The sequence below is a fragment of the Halictus rubicundus genome, chromosome 16 (genome assembly GCF_050948215.1).
Source record: "Halictus rubicundus isolate RS-2024b chromosome 16, iyHalRubi1_principal, whole genome shotgun sequence".
Lineage (NCBI taxonomy): Eukaryota > Metazoa > Arthropoda > Insecta > Hymenoptera > Halictidae > Halictus > Halictus rubicundus.
Window position 1 is genome coordinate 7,742,999 of NC_135164.1, and position 27,024 is coordinate 7,770,022.

Sequence of the window (27,024 nt, forward strand, 5' to 3'; positions counted from 1 at the left end):
ACATTGAACAAGCTGTACTTATGACATGAAAATCAGAAAATACAACAGCTTCGCGATATCCTCTGTACGAAGTGCTCTCAAACATACCTACGTTACGAATATATCGGGAATTATTATTTCCGTTACACATTCCATTGTTGTGTAGTAACAAACAAAAAGATAGCAAGTGCCATCGAACGTAACATTTGTCGCTCCGTTAAAAATAGATATTTGTAAAGTGCGTACTCGCGTTGTTTCGCGAAAATTTGTGAATACTTTATCAATCTCTTTTTCATTTTGCGTCAAATATTTTGTATACAACGAGCAAAATATTTTAACAGTAACGGAGAAGATTCCGAATCTATGGACTGCTTTAATAAACTTGAAATATCTAGAGGAGCTTCGTTTTTCATAAATCGAAGGTACAACCCTTTTCAAATATCTCGCTGAAATCGTTCGGTGAAATTCGAAAAAATGAGGCGTCCGTTGCCATTTTTGCCGTTCCTGGAAACTCTGTTATATCCAGCTCCTTTCCGCTAAACAAAATATTTTTAGTAGCTTCGATGCTACAGTCACCCGAAAAATTAAACAAAAATTGCTCGATTATCGTCGACAAATTCCCAAAAATTCATTTCCGACGGTCACCATCGGTAGGCACGCGGACGCCTGTATCGTTTTTTCGAACAAACGATGGCTGTTTTCATTGTGATTTTAATAGCAGAAAGGACGTTTCATTCGAATGTCTGTAGGCCACGTGTAAATCGATGAAACCCTTCCCGACGCCCTCGTATTCCCAAGGGTCTGCGCGATGTTTACAGTAGAGTGAAGTGCGATCATCCGTGTGACGATAGGAAAAGGCACCAGGAGGCTTTGTCGAAGGTCCGGGGCATTGATTTTCAATAGGTCAGTGATGAACCGGCCCACAGCCGTGTTACAGGATCGCACACGACGGATCAGCCTACATCGAGCTTTTGTCGACGGATTTTGGTTCACCTCGACACTCGCCTCGATAATTCGAAGCAAACTCCTCGGGTAAACAGAGTACGCGTGTGCAGGAAACTCGCGAGCGAAAGGTTACACGTGCCGTAAATTAAGACGCTCGTAAACGCACAATTCCTTGCACTTCTTTGTCGTCGAGCGACCGCTAAAACGTTTTCCCGCTTCGAGAAATCGCGCGACCAGTGTTTACTCGCAGAAAGATAAAACACTTCAGATTTTTCTGAACGGCCATTCGCTGAACCTCGCTCCAACAGGGGAACCTCCTTAAAATCGAAGTCGGACAGTTAGGGTACTATACAGTCCTTTGTGAGAGACTATAAAAGTAGAGCACACGTTAGTGCCGAGTGAAAAATGAAAGACGGAATTATTTGGTCTTTAAAAATGGATTTTCACGTTAATATTGCACTTCCTGGAAGGGAGTGATTCCCAAGGTCATTTCAAGTCACTTTTTCCTTTGCGAAAATATTCTCCGTGGCTTCGTTACGGAGTTATTAACGAAAAACAAGCACCAATCAGAGCGGTCAGCGTGGTGTCGCCATTGGTCGAGCTGGAGTTCGCTCGCTGTAGCGGCGCTCTGATTGGTCCTTGGTTTCCGTTAATAGCTCCTTAACAAAACCGCGGAGAGTATTTTCGTAAAGGAAAAAGTTGCTTCGTATGGCCCGAGGAGTCATTTTTGGGACACCCTGTATATTCGGCGTGTACTCAATTTAGTTGGGATCTGCTAAATGCAAAAGAGCACTCGCAGTGTGATACATACTAACCTTTCAATTTTTATCTCATGTTACAGATTATTCTGATTTCATGGATTTTTTCGGCACTCGAAGTGTTAATTAATGGGATCCATGGCACGATTTGCAAATACGGACTCCGGGTGAGCTTTCTAAATGAGAAAAGATGGGGTTTCATTTTTCCCGGCGAATTTTAGGGAGCATTCAAAGTGAAAGCCTGAGAGCCAAGGTCCTAAGTAAATAGTATCTTAATAAAACCATAATGGAGCTTCTTAGCGACCGTGTCGGTCCTTGTCCCTGCGAAAAGCTGTTAATTATTTTTCATTTTATGGAAAGGTAAAATCCTTAAGGGGGCCGGCAGGCATTTAGCCTTGACTGTGCCTTTTTTTCTAGACATTTTACGTCTTAAATAAGTAAGCAATCAATTAAAAATGCATACCACCGTGTTTGTACATGCCTTTGCCACGTCTGTACAGAGCCTTTTTTCCGATACGAACACTAAATCTCTCGAAATGAAGGGAATCTCTCAGCGGCAGCCATCTTGTGACGTGATACTTGCTTCAGAATTCGAATTTTCTGCCGAATATTACAAATTACTCCACGGTGAGGTAGAAATTCGCAATTTGGGCTCCATACAGACGTAGATTGGACTTTTGGGAAACACAATTGACCACTTCTAAACTGCTCATTGCAATATTGAAGCGGCGGTTTGTCTAGATTTTGACCCTTGCATACGTATATGGATTTCAAACCATGCCGGCCGGCCCCCTTAAGGTGAGTCTTTGTTGGAAATGCATCGGAGGAGTAATGGAAACTGTGAAAAAGTTGCTGAAAACTGAACTCTGTCATTGTGAGGTTTTCCGAGGTGATGTGGATCGTGGGTCAAAGAAATAAGTTTCACGTAAACGAGGTTACTTTATTATAACACGTGTGTACGCGACGAGAGTCCGAACAAGAAGAAGGAAAACAAAAAAGAACTCTCTGGGCACACATTCAGGTGGGCCCGTCGGAGGGCGCAACGATCAAGCCTTTAAGGCCGATTTCCAACAGTCATAAATAACTAAGATTGAGATCCAGCAAGACTCGTTGCAGGTCCTGCTGAGAAAAATCCGGTCCAGACATAAAATAGCAATTTCACCGACTGCACGAGCAAAAGCTCACTTTGCCAGCGAACGAGTTAGCACACAGAAAGGTTCCAGACGAATGCATTGTCGGTTACCTCGAGCTAAAACTATCGCGTTGGTTAACAACCTTAACGCCCGAACGAAAACAATGGACGCGCGAACTCTCTCGTGTCACTTTACCTCGGCAGCGGTTCCGTTCGAATCAGCAATCATATTTAAAAGTGGTCCGTCCGCATGGGGGGTTAAGTGCCAAGAAATACGCGTCCGCGGAGAGCTCTAAACTCGCGTCGCGGCGCGGCGCGGCGCGGCGCGGCGGCGTAGCGACGCTTCTCGTTATAAACTGCAGCACCGGTTCTCTCAATTTCCACCGCGGTTCTTCTTTATTTTATGTACTAACAACGCTCGGAAATATTCTCTACAGTTCACTGTTCTAATAATAGGCCGGAAACAAAGGGTACGTTCATGGCTTTCTGCGTTGCGAGCGGGTGCCGTTGACCACCGTGCCGGGATCCTTCGTCGGCCGGCCCTGAGGATCGGCAATAAAATAATCAGGAGCTTAAGGGATGACGCCCTGCGAATGGACGAGCAAACCTAAACAAACACGAGGAACGGGCATCGGCGTCGGCGTCGCGGTGGTAGACGCGTAAGCGTGTGCCAGTGACGTCACAGCCCGCGTCTTTCAGGGTATATTTTCTCAACAATGCATCAAGAGAAGCATTTATAAACGGCGTTTGTTTCCGTTAAACGGTTCCCCCAGGGCTATTTCGGGATGCCGAAAGCTCTCCGACGTGCCGTAAATCAGTCTAGCCCGGAATGATTCGCGCATCAGGAAGTACGCGCGAGGAAGCATCCCGGCGCCAGACCTTCAATCCGGGACCGCGACCGATCGCGTACCAAACCGACGCTTCGGAACACGTGGATAACGTTTACACTAAACGCTCCCGCCACTGTTCCGTGCTCGTTTCAACACGCCTCTACGCGTCTACGTCAATCGTTTTTACAGTGGACGAAACTTCCACAACGCTTTACGATTCACGGAGAAACGTCAATGCGTTTCGCGAAGCTCCACCAAATTACACACCTGGACCTGGCTGATCTTTACAATTACCCTCTCGAGTAATTTCGTGCCTATTATACGATCAGTGGAAAAAGTTTTCGTTCACCCTTTAGCTTTTTTAGAATGTGGACCAAACGGCTTGAATTCCGTTCAGACGTTACAACGATTAGTTTACCAGCTAATGACTAAATAATTATTTTTATTGGTAGTACTCGCAATTGCGTAGAATTATTCATTTTTTATTACTTCACAAACGTCAATTCTGCAAGTTTAACCCTTTCGCTGCCAGCCCCAGATGGCACAATACTGTCACGATGCGTGTGAAAAGGTCGGGACCTAACGGTGACTTACATCGTGTAGAAGCACTGTTCCTCGTTCTCTTACCGAAATAATTTAACGATAAAACGTTGCTGTCTCTAATGGTCCTTTTAACAGACGTTTACACACGTATTCGTGATACTCGTCCGGTTGAAACGACACCAAAGATGATAGAATTTTGATCATACGTACGTGCTTAATACACGATACTTGCAAAACTGTTACTTAAACTGATCGGTGAAACGCAAGTCTTTGGATAATGGAAAAGTAAACTAGGTAGGCTGCTAGATTAAATCGTTACTGACTTGCAATACAATGAATCGTTACTGAGTTGCACTATTGTCTAGTACAGAGCTGCTCAACATGCCAAAGCTACGGGAAAGTGACTTAGCGGAGTGGGGGGTAGGCCTTAGCCTTAGCTAGCCACGTGGCCTTGCCCATAGGGGCGTGGCCTCGTGCCTTAGGGGCGTGGCTTCGTGCCTTAGGGGCGTGGCTAATTTCCCCTTCTACCGCACTATTCCTCTGCATACTCCGGTACTGACAGGGATAGAATAACTTTTTCCCATAATTCGTTGCCCCTCCCCTCATCTGGAGACACTGGTTCTGTGTACGCCCAGGGCAAGAAAATCGCTGCCCGTACGGGCAGACGCTGAACGGTTCTGGTCTAGTATGCATAACATGGGACATTCGACTCGAATAACTTCCAAGGAAAGGTTCAACTCTGGGAGAAAGAAAATTCTGTAATGGAAAAGAACAATGGTATATCTTTTTACCCGAGAGACAGCGTTGTTACAGGAACGGGGACAATGCATTTATTTTCTGTTAAACACGATGCCACCGATGGCACTGACAAGGAAGAGGACACGGTCCGAGGATGACGATTATGAGAATTTGCCAGCCGTGAAACAAGAGCCGGTATTTCGCGTCGCTGAACTTTGCTACGACCTTTCGCAATGCTAGCAAAGAATAACCGAGCACTGACACGCTTTCCTAATCCTACGAGTTTTCTCGTAAACATTTATCAATTTCGAGCGAACGTTGGCGATACTGATCTGAACAAGAAGTAAACTGTGCGAAATACAGAGCGAGGTTGCTTTGGGGTTAAATTATGTCGAGATAAGCTGACAATGTTATTAAGAACAAGCTTCGAATCTTCGATCAGCTATTAGTTTGTGTAAATTTCGAGACACTGTATGTTTTGTTCACATAAAATTAGAAACTATAAATAAGTGCTTGAAAACTATAAATGATGAATTTATACCTTCGAATGGATAAACGTTTCTCACGCTTTTCTCGTGGTAATAAACTATCGTTTCGTTGTAAATATAAACGTCTGTGCCAAGAACTGATCGGAGAAATCTATATTCGCACACGTGTGTAATAATTTGCGTCAATGTTCGCTCTGTGATGTCATCGTTTGACGAAGAATGACGCGCGCCATGGATTTCAAAAAATGTGCTGAACGACGATCGATTGTCTTCTGCGGAACCGTGACCTTGAATTATCTGAAATTCGACTGAAATACACGCACGTCACGGAATATGTTTCAAACAGCGATTATGCGAACGAAATTCGAAGGTTGCATTTCTGCCGGATAATTTGGGTGATATGTGAAACTTTGCAGAAAATATCATCGTACGTTCGAGCGAAACATTTTGATCGATGTCTGTCGATTTATTAACATATTTTGTCACCTAACAAATAATTTGAATAATCAAAACCACACGGAAATTTCAAGTCAGAACCAATTCAGTGTTTTAAAAATATTTTTTAAAAATAAAATGCGTTTCAAGACTATTATTTAAAAAAAAAAAGCCAAGCCCGCAGGGACAACTCCTGAACCGCGAAAACTTTGGAAATAGTTTTCTCTGGGATTCCTGATTTTGTGGAAATTTTGAAACAAAAGAATGTACAACACAAACCGGTAGTCGTATTAATGGACGAATAGGATAGAATGAACTTTGTTGCAACTATTATCGCATCGTGTCAACGCTATCGGGGATACATTAATAAATTCCACGGTTTAAGATCGACAATGGAACTTTGCGGCGAGAAGCATAATGCGAGGCTAAATTCACCAGCCGAGTCCGAACGAAATCAGCGAAGTTTATCGGCAGAATATAGTCATCCAAGCGATCGCTAAACGCGTGTAAACGAGCAGTACCGTAAGAACTGAGATTTAAGTGAGAATTCACGAACATAACGGTAAAACCGTATCTTCGTTCGCCTAGTCGCGAAACTAGCCCCGGTTCGGGATCATCGGTAATCGGTTTAGTTTGCGTTGTAGCAGGTCCATTGCGCGGTATAATGAAAATAAACTTCCATGACAGTGTATGTCGGTTTGCTCCACGGTCTTTGAAACATGTACAGTGACTAACAAAAGTAAGAGATCACTGAAATCTTAAATTCCAGACAGTTTAAACTGTTCTCTATTATCCCGAGTTTCACATTAATAAGACAGAAAATAACATTTCTCACAGATTAAACTGTTCGTACTTCATTTTCAAGAATATTCCGTCCAGTACTATGCTAAACAAGATACCTAACCCAGATCAAAATTTATATTATTATAACGAACAAACTTTGCCTGTGTATTGCTCTCCTTATGACGTGTGTCCCCAAATGAGTATTTGCAATTGGTGCTGCATACAAAGTTAATAAGAACCCAGTATAGAGTTATTTGGAAAATAGATTGTTATAACGTAAAATCGCCAACTAATGCAAGCGACTCTAGTTCGGGGCTGATTGGTCAGAGTGGAAGGGTCACGCCTCCAGCAGCTCTATTGGCTAAAGCGGTAGCACATACTATAGCGTGTGACGCCAAAGCGTAAGCATTGGCCTACTGGAGCGTCGAGGGTGGGGATAGGCGGAGCGAGCGAGTGTCCCCTTTGCCCTTGAGGTTGGTGGGGGAAGCAAGCGTTTGAGGGGCCCCTACCGTGCCCATTGCTCTAGTTGATCCGTCCGCTGTACAGTTTGTTGTAAATACATCACGATATAACATTTTTCGGATCTTGCGTGTCGAATTTTTTATTCTTCTGCACTGGACGGGAACATTGCGCTCGCACGACTCGTTAAACTGTGAAGAACAAATATCTTCGGGTGGAACGTGCCGTTCGGCGTAAACGAAACAAGTGGCCGTCCGTTGTTTTTCTAGCCCGGTGAAACGTCCAATCGTGACACGTATCGAATATCTTGGAAACGTTTCGAGTCGAATTTACCGGTCGTTCGTTGCCAACCGTCCGGTGTCAAAACGGATTTCGGTAACGGAGATCGTTATGAACACCGTTTGACACTTCGAGCGCATCATCGGGCGATACGAGAAGCACTTGCTGATCGCGCTTTTATTTTCGACAAGGTGCTTCTAAAGTGTCAAATAAAAAAAAAGAACATATACACGAAGTGTCTGGGTTAAAATACACAGTTGATTATTTCAGATACTGTTGGAGAAACAAACTACATTTTTTATATAAATTGAATAGTAAATTTTGTACGAGTAAAATAGTAAATTGTAACAAAAATCCGTTCGAGTGTGAACCAATTTTATGAATTAATTTACGACTCGCTGCAAATGTACCTACATTAAATTGAGATTAGGGTTCTTGAGGGTGAGAGGGTTCTTTTATCAAGGAAGAACACTTAATTAATAAAAAAATCCTTTCCTGTACATAGTGTAAATTGTTTATATTCCAGGCGATTTGACGGAGCTGGCTGTAAATATTATTCCCGGTTTCAATGTCAAAGCAGTGTATGCATACTTTCACTAGGGAAAAAGTTATGTGTGTCCATTCCTCTAAATCGATTTTAACTTTTCTAGTAGGTATATTCACTACTCCCCAATATTATTCGAGCTCTCTCAACAGATTTCTTTCAAACAAATAAAACGCAAGTGTGCGTCAAAGCAGTACTCTACATTCGATATATGTATGTATTGTCTACGTATTTCACAGTTTATGCGCGCAAGTTAGAAGATCTCTTTTAAGCTACGGGGTAGCATAATTTTCTTTCACGCATTATTTGAAAATATCGCGAGCAAAGAGGGCATACTTTCAACATGTTTTACAACGAAACGGTAGCTCGTTGCGAACATAACGGAATGGAGAAGACATAAAGAGAAAGGAGGAGTTTATGAACGGTAGTGTAGGTTCTAATAAAATTGACCTTGACATTCATTATTCGCGGATGAGTTACAATGGCGTTGATATGGGTCATTGATCCACGTATATGTAGACGCTACAGCCAAGTTAAAGATGCAATGTTCATGTGTGAGTGCATCGCGCTAGACTTTATAGTTCCAGTACATACTTGAAGTCCTCAAATGTATGGTATAGTTGTCCAAGCAAGTTAATATCTATAACTTTGCTATTAGTCAACATACTCGAAATTCTAAAGACAAATTAAAAGTAGGCACCCGGGCTACACAAACATTGACATGAAGGCTCCTAACTGGTATACAGTATTTACTCGATACATGTCCAAAACCCGGGTATAGCTATAGACATATATCGACCAGGAGAAATTATTCTTTGATCCACGCCGAACGTAGAAAAGTACAGCGAAGCTCTAGAGGTCTCGACTCATAGTTCTGGGACTTTTATCGGCTAGGAATTTGGGACATATATAGAGCAAACACTGAGTCATGACCCCACCAATATGTCTGTACACCAATTACTTCTGTAGGCATTTTAACGTAGATTCCAAAGAAATTCTTTTTCTGTTTCCCATGATGTCAGGTCCGAAAAAAAAGGTTCCGAAAGCGGTAGCGGTGCCAATTTCGATCGAAAAAATTCGCTTGAGTACCTTAAAATATGTAGTGAACAGCGCGTGAATGCGGTTTCGCGTAAAATTATTTTTTGAGCCGAAAAAAAAAATGGTTGAATTTATAGATGTTTTCGGTCCGGTCACCGTGTGCCGTGCCCCTTAAACAACCTTCGGTCCACCTTGGGTCGCTTCTAAACCCGTTGTCGAACGTGGACTTTTTCTCTAATTCCGCTCGGTCCCGGTGTTTTTTTTTTTGTTATTCTGTCCGTGGTGCATGGATTCTTTTCGCGCCAAGAAGGGAAGAAGAGCGGGATTAAACGGGCCGAGGCTACGGCTAGGCGAGATTCCGGCGTGAGAGCCGGCCGATTCGCGTGTAAGTGGCCGGGGATTATAGCCGGCTGTTGAAAATAACGTTGGATGCGCCTCTTCGGGTTCGTCGACCGAGGCTGAAGCATTGACGTCGCTCTGACGCAGGATGCGCACCAGCTACGGTGCGCTTCTGTCTATCCGGACGCGGACCGGCGAAGCTTTCGCGAACCTCGATCGACGGGACCTATTTCCGTGCTTTTTATGTAATCCCTTATAGACTGTTGGCCCCGCTGCGTCAAAACCAGCCAACGGGCCGAAACGGACGGCCGACTTTGATCGGCCGCTTCAACGTTCGATGGACACTCGAAACACTTGTTGGTGCTTCGATCGAGTTCCATTCAACGGTCTTGTTTTACCGTTTCGGACCTGACGGGACAGACACTGCCGGTCGAAACTTTGCCACCGCCACCCCAAAAAGGTGTCACGCGAATTAAGGGTCACACGTACGCAAGGGTCAAAATCTAGACAAACCGCCGCTTCAATATTGCAATGAGCAGTTTAGAAGTGGTCAATTGTGTTTCCCGAAAGTCCAATCTACGTCTGTATGGAGCCCAAATTGCGAATTTCTACCTCATCGTGGAGTAATTTGTAATATTCGGCAGAAAATTCGAATTCTGAAGCAAGTATCACGTCACAAGATGGCTGCCGCTGAGAGATTCTCTTAATTTCGAGAGTATGCATTTTTAATTGATTACTTACTTATTTAAGACGTAAAATGTCTAGAAAAAAAGGCACAGTCAAGGCCAAATACCTGCCGGCCCCCTTAAGGGCCCTGGATAGTCAGGTGACTTTTTAATTAATAATTTTCATTCACAGCCTGCAGACACAGACCTAAGATCCGTCTTGGCCTTGATCCGACGGGTCTCAAGTCTGTGACTAAACTTGTCACATTTTTAGCTCGGTATTTTCGATATTATCAATTCTGACTTGCCAGAAACGTGCTTCAAGTTTTTGATTTTATTTCGAGGAGAATCGAGACAAAATATAGCTCGATTTGTAGCCGGAGATAATTCGAGTTAAAACTCATCCAATGGCGGAAAAATCCTTGGATTCCACGGCACGCATATCGTCAATTTTTGGCCTACTTCTAACGCTTATATTACCAAATATCTGCATGATCTCTAGATTAAACCTTTTAAGAGTGCTAGATTGAACCTTCCTCTTTCGAATGAGCCCTTTACCAACGACAAAATATTCTTATACAAGGACGAAAACTTGAGGCACGTGAAACCATTTTTTGTCGGTAATGTAGTCACTCTACCTTATCGCGAATCTACGAAGACCGGGCCCCCTCAAGTGATCATACGATGAAGAATGTTCGCTTTTTGTCAAGGTATATTTCTCTTAAATAATGTTCACGTTTAAATTTTAAGACAACGAATTGCAGAGAATTAAATTGTGATGAAGAAGAAGTCATTTGATAATGATCTGATTTGTTCACTTACTACATCTGTCCAATGTTCCTCAATTGTGTACACGTGTCGCTCAAAATGTACGTACCTGTAACAAAAGAAAATCGTAAGTAAAGAATTTTTCATTTGTCATACGTGTGTTTCTACGTTTCGCTGACGAATATAATGATTACCATTTTATTCCACGTGCGATAATAAAAAATAAAAGTTGGAATTAATGAGTACGGTTGGCGCTGTATTAGTTTGGAGAGATATTGTTACGTTGACTCAGACGTTCTAAATTGTAATAATGACCAGCCTATTGTTCCTTATTTTAAAAGCATATCCAGGTAACAATAATGCATTAAACAATAAGATTATTCATGCTTTAATTAGATTTTTCTCTTGTTTCTTACAACTTCGCGAAACGACACAGAATCATGGCCACGTTCTGTACAACAGAAACAGACGAAACAGTTAAATTATCATTCGAGCGTGAGCGACTGGAGTTGAAAGATATCGCAAATTACAGAGTGAAAGTTACACACGCAGTTTAAACGATTCGGCAAACTTGTTAATTACTGAAAGCTCGTCATTCGTGTTGTCTACGTGGGTGTGGAATTACGAACAAAACCGAAACTGCCGTTTCAGCTGCATTTGCATGTGCCAGACCGATTTCGCTCGGCAAACACAACCATGAAATTTCCACTACATTTTTGCTTCGTTAACGGTTACACATCCCGTAAACATTATCCGCGACTGACAATAATTAACGTGTGCAAAGGTTTGCCTTCATATATTCCAACAGAAAATGTGTAGACGTGTCATGCGACTATTGCAATTTTAATTCCGCAAATTCAATATCAACAAAATCTATACAGGAATGGTTAAAAATAACCAAAGAAATTGTTAGATACGTTTAGAATCAGACGTAATAAATTTCTTTACATGTTTCTACTGTTTTTCATTTGATTTACTCATTTTTGTCATAAATGTATAAAATCCCCAGTCTAGCAATAAATAGTACTACTACATATACATAGATTTGAAATGAAACACAAGCTGTTTGTGTAACGTCTGTAATTATTATTATTATTACAGATTTGTATGGCCACGAGGACGCGAGTAAATTTGAACAAGCCAGCAAACGAACACGAAATTATTTATACAACGTTTTTAACAAATTCATTATATAGTAAATACGCTTGCATAGTTATGTACGCAATACATTTTATTATTATTATAGATTTGTGTGGCCACGAGGACGCGAGTAAATTTGAACAAGCCAGCAAAGGAACACGAAATTATTAATACAACGTTTTAACAAATTCATTATATAGTAAATATGCTTGCATAATTATGTACGCAATACATATTATTATTATTATAGATTTGTATGGCCACGAGGACGCGAGTAAATTTGAACAAGCCAGCAAAGGAACACGAAATCATATAAAATGTTTAACAAATTCATTATATAGTAAATACGCTTGCATAATTATGTACGTAATACAAGTTATTAGTATAGATTTGTATGACTAGAAACACGCGAGTAAACCCAAAAAATATTCGACTGAACCAAGGAACAGAAATTATTATTCGATAGAATGATTGAGCGCACGATCGGCGAGGAAACCGAAACATGAAAGTGTTCCTTATCGAAAATCCCGATCGGGACCGGGGGATTTGTGTGTAGGTATTGATCGCGAGAAAAGATCGGACAACACGGTGATCAGTTAAAACTACGTATTATCCTACCGCGACCTTTCGGGACGAACGAAGAAGATCCGTGAAGCGTGTGAACGATGAGAGCACGGCCCACGCGTTCATCGAGATCCGATGACGACTGTTCGTAGTGACGTCAAGCTACATGGCATTTCGTTCTAATGCGAGAATGATTGGGCCAGTTACGAGCTATCAATCCACCCTACCACCGATCCCGCCCGTGTATCGAACGAAGCACGCATCGGTGAGCAGACACGCAGTTCGAGCCGGGGATGAAAATATGGATACGAAGAGGATTCTTGAGTGAAAGTCCGATCCCAAGTGGATTTCCTTGGCCAATCACGGAACATCAGTCGAATAGATAAAATTTCATCGATATCCCACTGCGTGGGAGCTTCTGTCTCAGCGACTCTCATCCCTGGCCTCCGGAGTACCATTTCGTAGTGACAACAAATTCTCCTCGAATTTCAATCTCTTGTGGAATTTTTTCAGAATTTTTCTTTATCCATTTCCATCCAAAATGACATGTTTGATCTCATGGATTAGGAGCCTTGTCTGAATTGTGACGTTATTTGATATAAAAGAGACTGACGAATAAGTACTATAAAAGGGACATTAAGCATAATAATTAGAGCACTATGCAAAATGGAAAATTCTTTGCATCGAATGCTAGGAACTTGAGTTGACTTGTATCTTCAAATTCGATTACTTAATGATATTAAAGAATTGATAATAATAGAACACTGTCCTTGGAACTTTTTCATTATTACCATTTTGTGTGAATGCGTAAAATCCGCAGTTGGAAAACCACTTATTTGAAATGCGCATGATGGAGTATGTGATCTATTGTATCCGACTAATGTGTGTAATTTAGTGGTATTAATTATATCATTTTTTTGAACGTGAATCGGTGCCGCCATTTTAGATTACATCAGACTAATTGAATTCAGTACAGTCACGTCGACTCGAAGCGAAAGCGTGCCTTCGAGACACGGCTTCAGCGAGTCTCTCATGCTTTTTCTAATTCATTATTGCTAATTACACACGAGCGCGAAGAAAGTCTGCTTTTGATGCGAATGACAGGACGGTTAATAATTGCGTTACTTAATTAAACGGAACGTATCAGAAACGAACGTATCACGAGGAAAACTCAATTGATTATCTTCCTTCGTATAGTTTTATTTTTCCAATGATACGGTGATCCTTTGAGTAATAAAATTCCCGTCGAGTCATGGCTTCTAATTGCCTTTCTCTTTCCATCGAGTTGTTCGAGGTGTACAAGAAATGTTTGAGCATTGCCAAGTAATGGTTTGATAGATAGGTTTGAATAATCCGTGCCTACTGTGGATGATTAACGAACAACGTGTCGAGCAGAGATGTCAAACTGTTGTCAAGTCACAGCATTGAGAAAATTGAAAATCATAAGAACTATTAAACATTAATTACACAAACAATTCAAAAAGCTTTTCTGTAACTACCTACTGATCTACCGACTAAACGCACGACGAAAGAATTAATCTCAATTGAGATTAATTTTATTTACTGTTAAAATTCTTCATTTTTGGATCTTACTCGAAATTAAATTAAACTAACAAAGGGGGAAAGTTAATAGCAATTAATTTTTATCATCGAGGTCTTGTCCTTTTGGAAATAAAATTTGAATAATATCTTTTATATTATTTTTAACATATTGTTACAGTCACTTGCACAAATTGATCTGTTTGTATGAAAACAATCAATTGTTAAATTAAATTCTGGCTTTAGAGAATTACTATCTTTTTTCTTGTGGATTATTGATGTTTGTGAATCCAAATACCGCCTGATTTTTTAATGGTTCAGTATTTCACAGAATTATGTTAAATATGATAAACAGAATGAACAGGAGAGATTTATTTGCGTTGAGCCCTGGGAAATTTCTGATGCTAAGGAAAAGCCTGGTTTGTTCGTTTCTGTGATTTATACAGGGTCGTTCTTTTAAATCCACCTTTATTAGACCACTGGGATAGGATTGTCTGCGAGGAACTCCAGTGTGCTCCGGCAAATGAATGAACTTTAGCAGCAGAGCGTTAAATTCAGCCAAGATGTTACGACTGTCCTAAGAATTATCCCGACCTCCCTTGGAATTCCTTTCTGTCGTTACGATTTAACAGAATCACACTTTGTGTTTCTTAGATGTTTGTTTCACCAATTACAATTAATTTCTTCTTCCGTTTAATTTTCAATGCCACCGCAAACCTGACATTCAATATTCAACTTCACCTCTCGCTGCTCCATTAATGCGTACAATAATCACAGATTGTTGTAATTACGTTCTCAAATTCAAAGAAATTCTTCGAAGTCAAATTGACGTCAAATTGAACGAAGAAAAATTGTCACGTCTTTTAAAATCTCTTATAGCAGTGTTGAGCACGGTAGGGGCCCCTCCAACGCCTGCTTCCCCCACCAACCTCGCTTCATCGTTGCCCCACAATGCCCCACGGTAATGGCGCTTATTGTAAGGAGACAGTGGGCGCTATGGTGGGGACAGTCTTTTGTTAATTGAGACAAAAATGTCCATCCCTGTCCTACACGAAATACGCAAAAATAAATACTGAAATATCTTTTCTTAATTAAAACTCTTTTTCTGAACTAGCGAAAAATAAACCAATTTCCACGAAACCTGTTGTGGATAAAATCATTTATTATTACTCTTTTGGGAATGAAGCTGTTACTCAGTACATTTTTCAAGATTTGTCTGCAGCGAAGTTACTGCAAGTTTCAATGAGGTACTCGTCAATTGAAAAGTCTATCAACATTATCAGAAAAATGTCTAATAACCATACTTTCTTCGGATTGGCACGAGGCATGACTTCTCTCGTTGTGTCTGGAACGCAACCATCCCTGACGTTGCAAATTTGCATTCTGACGATAGCATCTCTCTTCGAGTTAGCCTTTAGTAGAAACAAATTGTGGCTTTTCTACTCCGTAGACATCGGTAAGCGGTGTTTAACATATTTAAATTAGTAGAAAGTAATCGTAAGACGTCGTTTAATTAAACATGCGTGGTTCGATCTGTGAGCCCTCATCACGAATCATTTCGCATCAACCGTACGGATCGTCTTTAATGACCACCGTCGGCCGGACTAATTATACGCCGAACTGTCTATAAATTCGTCTCGGGTTTCTATTTCCGACAAATTCGCTCTATTCACGATCAGCTGTGCTTATAGTCATGCGATACTTTGGCGCATTGTTCACGGGTCCCGGGATGATAAACGACACGACGAGCAGCGTTGCAAAATGATGTATCGCGTCACGAATAGAAGGAACGAATAAAGTGCAGTAACGCGAGGCAAATTAGTTCGACGGGGACAAAGGAGATTCGATTACGCTTTATTGCCTTTTAATACTAGTTCAATATCAATCCCTTTCATCATTGTTTCTTTAAGGAAGAAACGATCGCGTCAGAAGGGTGCGCGTTTCAAATTGATACCCGGGTCTAGCAGTTAGGCCAAAAACACTTTTCTAATTATCTTCTCTGTTCTAACGAAAAACAGAAACCCTGGAAACAATAGTTGCAAAATTATCAAAGAAATATGTTTCTCGAGATTATTCAATTCAATCGGATACTTAAAAATCTTAACGCAGATTAATGCAAAGAAATGATCTAAAAGTATAATTTTATTTATTTTAAAAAAAGTTACTGTTGCATTGTTTTTTTTTGCAAGTTCTTTTACTGCTCCAGTGATTAGAACACCTTTGTGGCCCATAATTTCCTAGAAGAAAACGAAAATTTATAACTTTTGCACACTCAAATTTTATATCCCTTCACGGGATACACGCCGCGGCAGTGGGGATAATTCCGCGACATTTATCATCCAAGCCTCGGCGACATATACAGAGAAATCACTCTGTTTTGTTGGAACGGAATTTCGTTTTGAGATTAAAATTCATTTGTTCGTTCCAACCCAATACAACCGAAAATTCGTTGACTTTCGGTAGTTGACGTTAGTCTCAAAGAGCCTAAGGGCTGAGCCTGGGGCTTCTCAGCAACCGGAACTTGTACTATGATACCCGGAGGAAATTTAAGAAGGTCACTGCGCATAAAATTTGATAGTATATGCTTCAGGCCGAATTTGGGATCTGGAGGGGTCCAGGAGGGTACGAGTTCTCTTTTTACGGATCGACGAACTCCGTGCCCCGAGGATAGGTCCCATGGAATTCGAGGATGGCCCTTCGAACCGGTGTCGGTTATTCCACTTGCGTGCCGCGCAAGGTCGTTTGGCCGAGACGAATAGGAACTTGAATAACCTAGGCCCTATGGGCGGGCAAGTCAAAGGGCCGGCCGTTTTCATGACACGGACACCTTATTTGATAATCGTCTCATGACCTAGCCGGGCCGGTCCCGGCGTTGCTCCTCGATGCATCTTGATGCGGCCGCCGAATGCACTCACGTTTCTCTTTCGTCGGCGGCTCGCGTGACTCGGTTTTCCTTTCTTCTTCAGGGATTCAAGGGTCTCGTATTCTAACGCTTCCACGGTGTTCCGATTTATTTGAATACATGATTGCCGAGGTTCGTCGATGATAGCCCGGAGGGCGGAATTCTGATGCCGCGTGACGGACTTTGGAATTCACTGGAATCATTTGAATGTCTCGCGCCGTGCCCGTGGATTTAGCGCTTGAATGACAAGTGCTCGGGTCATTTCCACCCCTAACGATCTTCTCTGGATTTGAACATAAGCTTCGTAAGGTCCGTTTCATGGTGTTTGAAATAGGGATCGAACTTGAGTTCCGTTTGAGAAAATATGTACAGTGAATTCTCGATATATGTCAACGCGTCTTGCCAGCGTCATGTATCGTCCAGGAGACATACCCGAGCCGTTTACACTCCTCGGCGTCCGAGGCCTCTCGAGCGGTAGTGGGGATAATTCCGCGACGTTTATCATCCAGGCCTTGGCGACATATATAGAGAAATCACTGCATTCTTTTAACCCTTGGCACTATTTTCAATGTAAAATTAAATTTTTCTTCCGTCTTACAATATTTTCAATCTATTCAAACGAAACTGACACGATTTCTACATATGGTATTTGAATGTTTAGTAATCTATTAAATATTTTGCAATATTTTTCGTAATTTCTTTGAAATAATGCCACAACAATTTCTGGTGCTGCTTCAGAGTCACCCCATTCGAGTGCTAAGGGTTAATAGAACAATTTTTATTATCATATTTTCCAATATAAGTTCTCATCGGGACTTTTTCGGTGGGCGATTTTTTCAAACGGATCTGATGAAGAGTTCCAGAAAATTCTCGAATTTAGAATAGCAGTGTATTAGAGTTTGCAGTGTATCGATCGCTGTGCGAGTCGCGGCCGGTTCCTTTCTTCGTCGTCGCACGAAAAAAGAGAAACGCCCGGCTCGCGATGGAAAAACGCAAACTGAAAAACGAAAACTGTAACCAGGTGCGATTTAGAAATCGGCCCGACGGGATCGCGTTACGCCGGGAATATCAGGACGAGTTTGAATCTAGGATTCTCGCCCCGGCGAATAGAAACGACGAGATACGGCGACGAGAACGTGACCCATATACACGTGCGCCCGGTAACAAAGCCGAAGGTATCGTGGGACGCTCGCGCGGATCATTCGGATATTAGTTTACCGAGCAGACAGCTTACACTCCGGACTTTCGATCGATTAAGGTTACATCCATCAGCGAAGCACGCGCCTTCTGCCCCACATTCGACAAATGCCGTTTCATTAACTATTGTCGCGGCCACCCTTCCCCCCACCCCCCAACTACGGGTCTACACCGTCGACTCGCCTGTTTCCCGTCGCCTCGCGAAAATACCCTAAAAACGAGCGCCTTTTAACCTCGTTCTTCATCTATTTTCATCGGACGAGTTTATCAACCTCTCGACACGGTGACTGTGCCACGTCGATCATTTGCCGGTGACACTATTTTGGAAATTAATTTTTGGCCTAATAGAGCAATCCAGTTTTATTAGGACCGAGGGATACGGGGGGTTAAATGAATAATCCGCGGATAAAAATGAATAGTTGCAATCTGGTATAACAATTGAAAGAATTTAAGAATACATGTCATTTTCGACCTACCAACTTGTTAAGAAAAGGACGAAATTCCTAGGTGGCTCCTGTTTCTTGCAACAAATGCAAACAATTTTTATTTCTCATCGAGATCCGCTGTCGAATAATCACTATGACAAATTTTATCTACCCTGTCGTGGTTTTACAGACAAAATTAAAAAGGGCAAAGTGAATGTTATTTTTCGTTTATTATATTCCCTCACTGGACAGGCCACTCTATATCTTCCGTGGTAATAAACGTACAATTTTGTTTAAACAATTCTTTGACCGTGCTGTACGTGTCAGAAACTTCGAGCAAGAAAACCTTGCTCGGGAGTCCAATTTGTTTCTTTGTTTTTTGGAAAAAATCGATATTTCTCAGTAAAGGATAGAAAAACAAAATTAGTTTCCGGAAATGGTGTCCTAGCGAGTAATCAGCAGTGTCCTGTAATTTATCGTTTAGTATTCCATCGTTATCGTCGTTCCGACACCGATACCGATTTTAGCCGTGACTAAACTCGCGCGACCATACTCGCGCGCGCGTGCCTCTCGCGTTTTCGTCGGACTTTTGGTTTTCCACCATGGGGCTCCCTAAATAGACGCGACGAGTTTACGCGGCGAGGAACGAAGAACGATGTTTCATTAAATACGCCGTGATTAAGCGACGGGCAGCCCGCGCGGGGGAATTTTACAAAGGGAATAAACGTCTGCCCCAGTAATCTCGCGTTACTCTAAACGGTATACTGGGTCGTAAAGTTGTAAAGCTCACCTGTTTCGGTATAACTACTCCGGCGGATTAGTCCCGTTTATTTGAAATCTTAGACCGAATTTATTATCTACCATTTCGTATTTTTGAAAGAAGAAATCCCCCCTCCCAAACCGACGACAACAATTATACAGTGAATTCTCGATATATGTCAACAACACGGGTCTCAGACCGAGTCACTATACTTAAACCGAACTTATTATCTGGCATTTCATATTTTTGGAAGAAGAAATCCCCTTCCCAAACCGACGACAACAATTATACAGTGAATTCTCGATATATGTCAACAACACGGGTCTTAGACCGAATCACTATACTTAGACAGAACTTATTATCTGCCATTTCATATTTTTGAAAGAAGAAATCCCCCCTCCCAAACCGATGACAATCATTATACAGTGAATTCTCGATATATGTCAACAACACGGGTCTTAGACCGAGTCACTATACCTAGACCGAATTTATTATCTGGCATTTCATATTTTTGGAAGAAGAAATCCCCTTCCCAAACCGACGACAATCATTATACAGTGAATTCTCGATATATGTCAACAACACGGGTCTCAGACCGAGTCACTATACTTAAACCGAACTTATTATCTGGCATTTCATATTTTTGGAAGAAGAAATCCCCTTCCCAAACCGACGACAACAATTATACAGTGAATTCTCGATATATGTCAACAACACGGGTCTTAGACCGAATCACTATACTTAGACAGAACTTATTATCTGCCATTTCATATTTTTGAAAGAAGAAATCCCCCCTCCCAAACCGATGACAATCATTATACAGTGAATTCTCGATATATGTCAACAACACGGGTCTTAGACCGAATCACTATGCCTAGACCGAATTTATTATCTGCCATTTCGTATTTTTTAAAGAAGAAATCCCCTTCCCAAACCGACGACAACAATTATACAGTGAATTCTCGATATATGTCAACAACACGGGTCTTGCCAGCGTCATGTATCATCCAGGAGACATACTCGACCTTCGTGACCCCTCACAGGGTATACCTCGCGGTAGTGGGGATAATTTCGCGACATTTATCACCTAGATCTTGGCGACAAATATAGAGAAATCACTGTATACATATGAGAATGTAGAAAATAAAGAGAACCGTGCACAGATTATATTCTTGTACTTTCTCTTCGAAGAATATAGGAAAAAGTGACATTGCTCGTGGGTTGACCTAATATCTCGCGAGACAATTTATGAACCATAGATGCGAATATCTCGGGACTTTTTCTGTGAACGCAGCGCGGTGCTGCGCGTTCGAATAGTGGCATTTGTTCTCGTCGAAAAGAAGTCCCGCGGTTAGAAATGCGGTTGTCCATTAAGCCGCGAACGTTCCGCGGTGGAAATCTGTAAACACGGCGAATCCGCGAATATTTAATGTCTTCTGGAAGCGCAGCGGTTGTTGCGCAGCCGTGGAATAAATGGCCGTTATCAGTTGATGGATTTTCAGCGGAAACTCAAGTAGTCGCGGGCCCGTTCGCTTTGGTCTGTTTTGCCGGGGTTACTTACGACCGGCAGCTCGTTATTCGCTATACTTGCACCTCGTGTAACGGTACTTCATGTACGTACAAATGTAAAGGAAGTACAGTTATCGCTTACATGAATATTTCAGAAAATCTCATAATATAGAAAGTTCATGGGACAGCGCCCGGAGGAGGGATTACGAGCGAGCCCGCGCCCAGAAATCGTCTTATTGCCACGCGCGTCGCTTCCCCCGCAAACATCGGCTCAAACTATACTAATCTTAGCCAACGGGAACAGGCGAATCTCACTTTTTCAACTCGTTCATTTAAACCGTCGCTGGATCGTGCGGTTCCTATATTTCCTGAATCATGGAACCAGGTATTTTACATCACAACCGTTCAATTAATTTCACGTAATTCTTTCAACCTCTTCCCGTGCCATTTAGTTCGACGAAATCCGAAACAGACCAGAGTGATGCTCGAAAACAGTTGCAATACTAGCCGAAATGTAAATACCCGTGATACAGTAAATCATTCCACGACTCTGACTCGTGATACTTACATTTGGCAGATTTTCAGTCCACGAGTCGTACTCGTGATGTTTACGTTTGTGCCTAAATCTTCATCGCGAGTCGGACTCGTTAAAGTACGGGAAGGGGTTAATGATCAAAATCGACGATCGAAGCTGAATATGCTCTTTACGCTTTTAAGCTTTCGAATATTTTATGTTAATACGCGTAGCTCGACATGATTTTTAAGAATTTTGTAATAAAGTGAAACGAATTGTTAACGTGAATTTCATGAACTTAAAAATTACGAGTCCCGGAGATAGTTGATAGTTTCCATCGTATTCAGGTAAAAACTAGAATGGAATCTATTTTCCTTAAAAGCGATTGTCACAGATTAGTGCATTTTTATGTTAAAAGAGAATTTTTTTTACATTGTCAGCATTATAACATATTTGCTGTTATTTTGCCATGTTTTGCAGCTGCTTGTACAAGCTGCAAACGAGCACAGTAAAAGACATATTTATAAATTGGTCTGTTCCTATTAAAAACAGAGAGATTTATGAATTCATACATTTATTTATTAAATACACAATCATATGTGTTAACGTAACTATTCATGCATTAACACTAGGTTTACGGAGCACTAAAAGTGAGTATTTTACATTACTTTATAAAAATAAGAAGAGTGCAAGATTTTAGCCATTTTTTGAATAATGTGTACCTAAAGAAATAAACGTGTTGAGTAATTCCACGTAGATGGACCTTAATCGCAGTTATCGTAAATTGAAAATATTAGAACCCGTCATTTTGTTAATAATTTGTTACATTTTGCTGCGGTTCGAGCAAGTTAGAGCACCGACTGGCTTAATACAGAAATCTAAAGGAACATTAGCATCCGAGGAACTTATTCGCAAGGCTGGCAGTTCGTGGCATAACGTGCAGTTAAATAATGACAAGGTTCTCGAAAAAAAATATTCAGGATCTCGGCCGACAAGAGGTGAGAAATCCAGAGAAAAACGAGGGAGACAGAGGGAACACCTTGCCGATTTGTATTTCTTGCGAAAAACCCGTCAAGAAACGGCGACAAGTGGCCAGTCGCTGGGATCCGTTAAGTCTCTCCTATACGTTCAGGCAAATATGTTCAAAGGGGACGTAACTTATGCGCGGCGGAAAGACTTCGCGCCATAAGAAGCGTTTCTCGCGTTTTCGAAGTTCGAGCTGCGACGCGACTGCACAGGTAGCCGTCGATATTGTCTCGCATACTGTATTTACGAGCTTTTGTTGAAAGGTGCACCTCGGAATGGACCGGTACAAGATCGCCTCAGTATTCCTCGGACAGTGTTGATGACGCTCGAATATTTAAAAGTACTTACATTCAGCGATGGTCTCTTTGTTTCGACGTTCAGACACTGTTCTATTTTTGGAACGCATGCTTGGCAGACACCCCGATCGTGCGAACTTTTAAAAGTTTGTTAATTCCCATACCAGAATTATGCCAGAATATACCAGAATATACTAGAATATACCAGAATATGCTAGAATATACCATAATATACCAGAATATACCAGAATATACAGGAATATACCAGAATATACCAGAATATACTAGAATATACTAGAATATACTAGAATATACCAGAATATACCAGAATATACCATAATATACTAGAATATACCTGATTACACTAGAATATACTTAAATATACGAAAATATACCTGAATATACCAAAATATACTAGAAAATACCAGAATATACCATAGTATATTAGACTATACTAGAATATACCATAATATATCCGAATACACTAGAATATGCCATAATATATCAGAATATACTAGAATATACTAGAATATACCAGAATACACTGGAATATACCAGAATATACATGAATATACCAGAATATACCAGAATATACCACAATATACAAGAATATATCAGAATATACAAGAATATACCATAATATACAGGAATATACCAGAATATACTAGAATATACCATAATATACTAGAATATACCGGAATATACTAGAATATGCCAGAATACACTGGAATATACCAGAATATACATGAATATACCAGAATATACCACAATATACCACAATATACAAGAATATATCAGAATATACAAGAATATACCATAATATACAGGAATATACCAGAATATACTAGAATATACCATAATATACTAGAATATACCGGAATATACTAGAATATGCCAGAATATACTAGCATATACCAGAATATACATGAATATAACAGAATATACCATAATATACCAGAATATACTAGAATATACCAGAATATACTAGTTTATAATATAATATACTAGATTTTTATGTTTCTGACACTCTTATTTTTTACCATCTCAATGTTTAACCCTTTGCGCTCGAAGCTATTTTGACTCCAAAACGAAACATTTCTTCCGATTTCTTCCTCGAATATTTCCCTTCAAAATTTATAAAATACAAACAAATTTAGTAATGTACAAAATATTTTGAATAATGATATAGCAATTTTTAGTGACGCCTTGCAGTCGCCATTCGAATGCTCAGGGTTAATATTTCTATTAACTACGATTTGCTATTATACGAATTACTGAAATGTGCAGATGTACTGAAACTTACATAAAACAGATAAGTCACAAATCACCGGCCCGTATAATTTAAAGTTCGAGCTGATTAAAACAGTAAGCTCAGCTGTTCAAATCCATTCAATCTAATTGCTAGATACAATAAGACCCCTAAGTTTTCTCGAGTTTACTTCACGGCAGACGAACAACTGCACCGAGCAAATATTGGTTGAAGTTTACAGCGGTCGTTGCATCGACACAATAACATACTGAAAATGTTTAAAACTGCCTTGGACGGAATACCGGGCGACGAAAATAAGTTTCATGTGGAAGACATTGTCATGGTACGTACAGACAATATTATAATCAGGATATTTTGGTTTCGAGCCAGCACGGCAACGAGAACATCCGTAATTGTCGCTTTCGTAAGCAAACGCGAGGGTTGCCGATTTCGTGACAGCTTCCAGAAAAACGTGTCCCGATAGTTTACCGGTGAAACGGTTTTCTTGCTCGATCATAAAACCGGGCAGCAACTCGTTCACCGAATAAGGTCCTCCTATCACGACGGAATCGGCCGACTATTAATTTCTACGGACAACCGTGGAAGTCAACAACACTTAACCCCGGCGCTCGGTCTTGTCAACGTTGCTAAACGACTGCGACAAGCACGACAATAATTTCGCAAGGTAATACATCACGACTCCAATTATCGGCCGCGCCGTTTCGGCGGAGGGGAGAATTAATCGCGAGGTTTCCGCGATAATTCAGGCCGCGGAAAGAAAAGCTGGAAATACATCAATCTGGAAATCAATTTGGACAACCGGAAAACGATTTCGTTCGCGAATAAGGCTCTACGCGAAAGATATATCGCGCTGTGAATGAGTCCGCCCCGCGCGGCCGGTACACGTGAATGAAATTATACACTCCTACAAGATCCGCGTCGCAATTTGCGGTAATTGCAATTTACGAGGAAATCCAGGGTGAGCGGATTATGCGTCACGGTGAAATCTGGAACAGCGAACCCGAGGATGAAAAAGCGATACGTCCGAGGACCTTTTGTTTGTTTTCTCGCAAGCGAATTCGCGCGAAAATTACTTCACCTATCGTTTATCGAAACTCTTTTTGTCCGACATCCTGGTTTTACATAATCGACAGGTTCAGATAACATTGTCCAACACGTATTTATCGCGTTGTTTCCGTTCTGTATGTTCAGTGGACAAATTAAATTCTGGGCCTGCACAATTTATTCGTCGAGAGTGTGACACGGAACTATTGCATTGAAATGTATGCGACGCGTCTCTTCGCATCACCCGACAATGAAATGTAGATACGCGACAGAACTGCGATCCGTTTCAAAGCTTTGAGACTCCATTTTAAATTGCAGGGTTGCTAGGCACTTCCGTGTACGACGTATGTACGTACATAGATGCATGTATAGATACGTGTGTGTGTGTGTGCGAAAAACTGAAATCTCGGTCAGTGAATTCGTCATTGGCCGACTTTATCCACTGACGCAGTCTAAAAGACGATCGATAAATACTGTATATTTTGCTTCGAATATCGTGCTTATTGGATCACAGATAATCTTTGTGCATATAGAGTGGCGAAAGAGTTAGATTGCTTTAAAAAAAAATACCGATAATGGAGACTATGATTCCTTGAGTGAACAAGTACATTTGTTTGCGAAGTGTACGCAACAAATAACTTGCGTCATATTCTGAATGCATTATATTCTACGATCGGAATGATTGACAGGCAATGATTAACCCTCCGTATCATTCGTGACCCCTAGCGGTGGGCACAAGCTCGGTCAACGTGTACAATTTTATTCCGATATAGGACGACGACTTTTCTCCATCCGAAATACGACGAAAGCCGGTCCCGAGGCATCCGCTTATATCGAAGGAAAACTGAAATATCGGCGTGGGTCAGAAATGACTCCGGCGTAGGCCTAGAACTCGCGGGAGTCCGAGGGTTGGGGGCACTAATTATACATTGCGGAACATTAGATTGATCTGTAAAAAATTTGGACGCGTAAACTAATTGTTTTATATTCTCAAGGGAAATTCCAAGTCGTCTATAGAAAAGGTTATCGTGTTTTCAGGAGTGTGCGAATATTATTGCGAGCGACTGTATGGCTCTCGATTAATAAAAATAAGGGATCCCAGGCATCTTCTCTGAAATTGATTGTTCCTCGTAGTCTATTCTTTATACTCTATTTCTATAGTCTATTTCCGTCGAATGGTACACGAAGAAGTGTAACGAAACGTTGGTCGGAGCCGCGAAGACGGGAACCGGAAACAAAGCGTGTTCTCCGAGGACGCACGTTGCGGTAAGTAGACGGGACGGAAACAATAGAATTACCGGTGACACGACCTCTGAATTAACGTCTCGTCGACGGAGACGCGGCTGCAGCACAGAAACCTCCCCGGTCGGGCAGGTCCGGGATCAGAAATAGCGGAAATTCAATTACCCGGTGTGCCGTGTATCGAGCATCAGGCTCGTCTCGCCATACTCTAACGACTATCACGCGGTGTTCCTGATTCTTCATTGATTACCCGGGCAAGTTCGTACGTGCGACGACACCGAGACAGAGGCCCACCAATACTGTCGCCGCGGGTACCCACCTGAGCCGGTTCAGGAGCGCAACACGTGGCGAGTAGGTACATATGACGTTCCAATCATTCCTGCCAGTCTTTCATACGCTGGCATGCTATACGGGGTTACACACTGAAATCACCGTCGCAGGTTTCACCGACTCGGCACCGCGATCAGAACTTACCGACATTAAAGGGCATAGCCTAAACCATAACCTAAGATAAATGTGAACGGTGCTAATATATGTGCATACAGAACACACGAAACGTTAAATCTTTTTTAATTTTACTGTAGTTCTTCGCGGGAAAAACGTCGAGAAAAAAAAAGGTTTTTATTTTTATTGCCACGGCGCACCTCACCGAAAAATCTAAAAAAATTCATGAACGATAATTATATCTTATATCATTTATGTAAAAATATAAATGATGTCGCTCCTAAACTTCTATGCGAAATCTGCATTTTTCCAATTTTTCTTTTTTTTTTTGAGTTTTTGCAGACAAGATGTTCCACTTAAAAATCTGAATTAATTATAGTATATGGATATGGATATTTGACATCTGTTGAATTTTTTTCAGAATTTTCG

General features: G+C 41.3%; 1 protein-coding gene and 1 long non-coding RNA gene across 2 annotated transcripts in view; both read right to left on the minus strand.

The window, feature by feature from the left end:
- The window catches only part of Cv-c (RhoGTPase activating protein), a 437,455-nt gene that overhangs the window by 166,591 nt on the left and 243,840 nt on the right, over window positions 1-27,024 (minus strand). The gene's annotated exons all lie outside the window — the stretch shown is intronic.
- Window positions 10,733-27,024, minus strand: part of LOC143362233 (uncharacterized) — a 67,733-nt gene continuing 51,441 nt past the window's right edge. The window contains exon 2 of the long non-coding RNA XR_013083615.1: window positions 10,733-10,832. This is a non-coding gene — a long non-coding RNA (uncharacterized LOC143362233). The remainder of the gene's footprint in view (window positions 10,833-27,024) is intronic.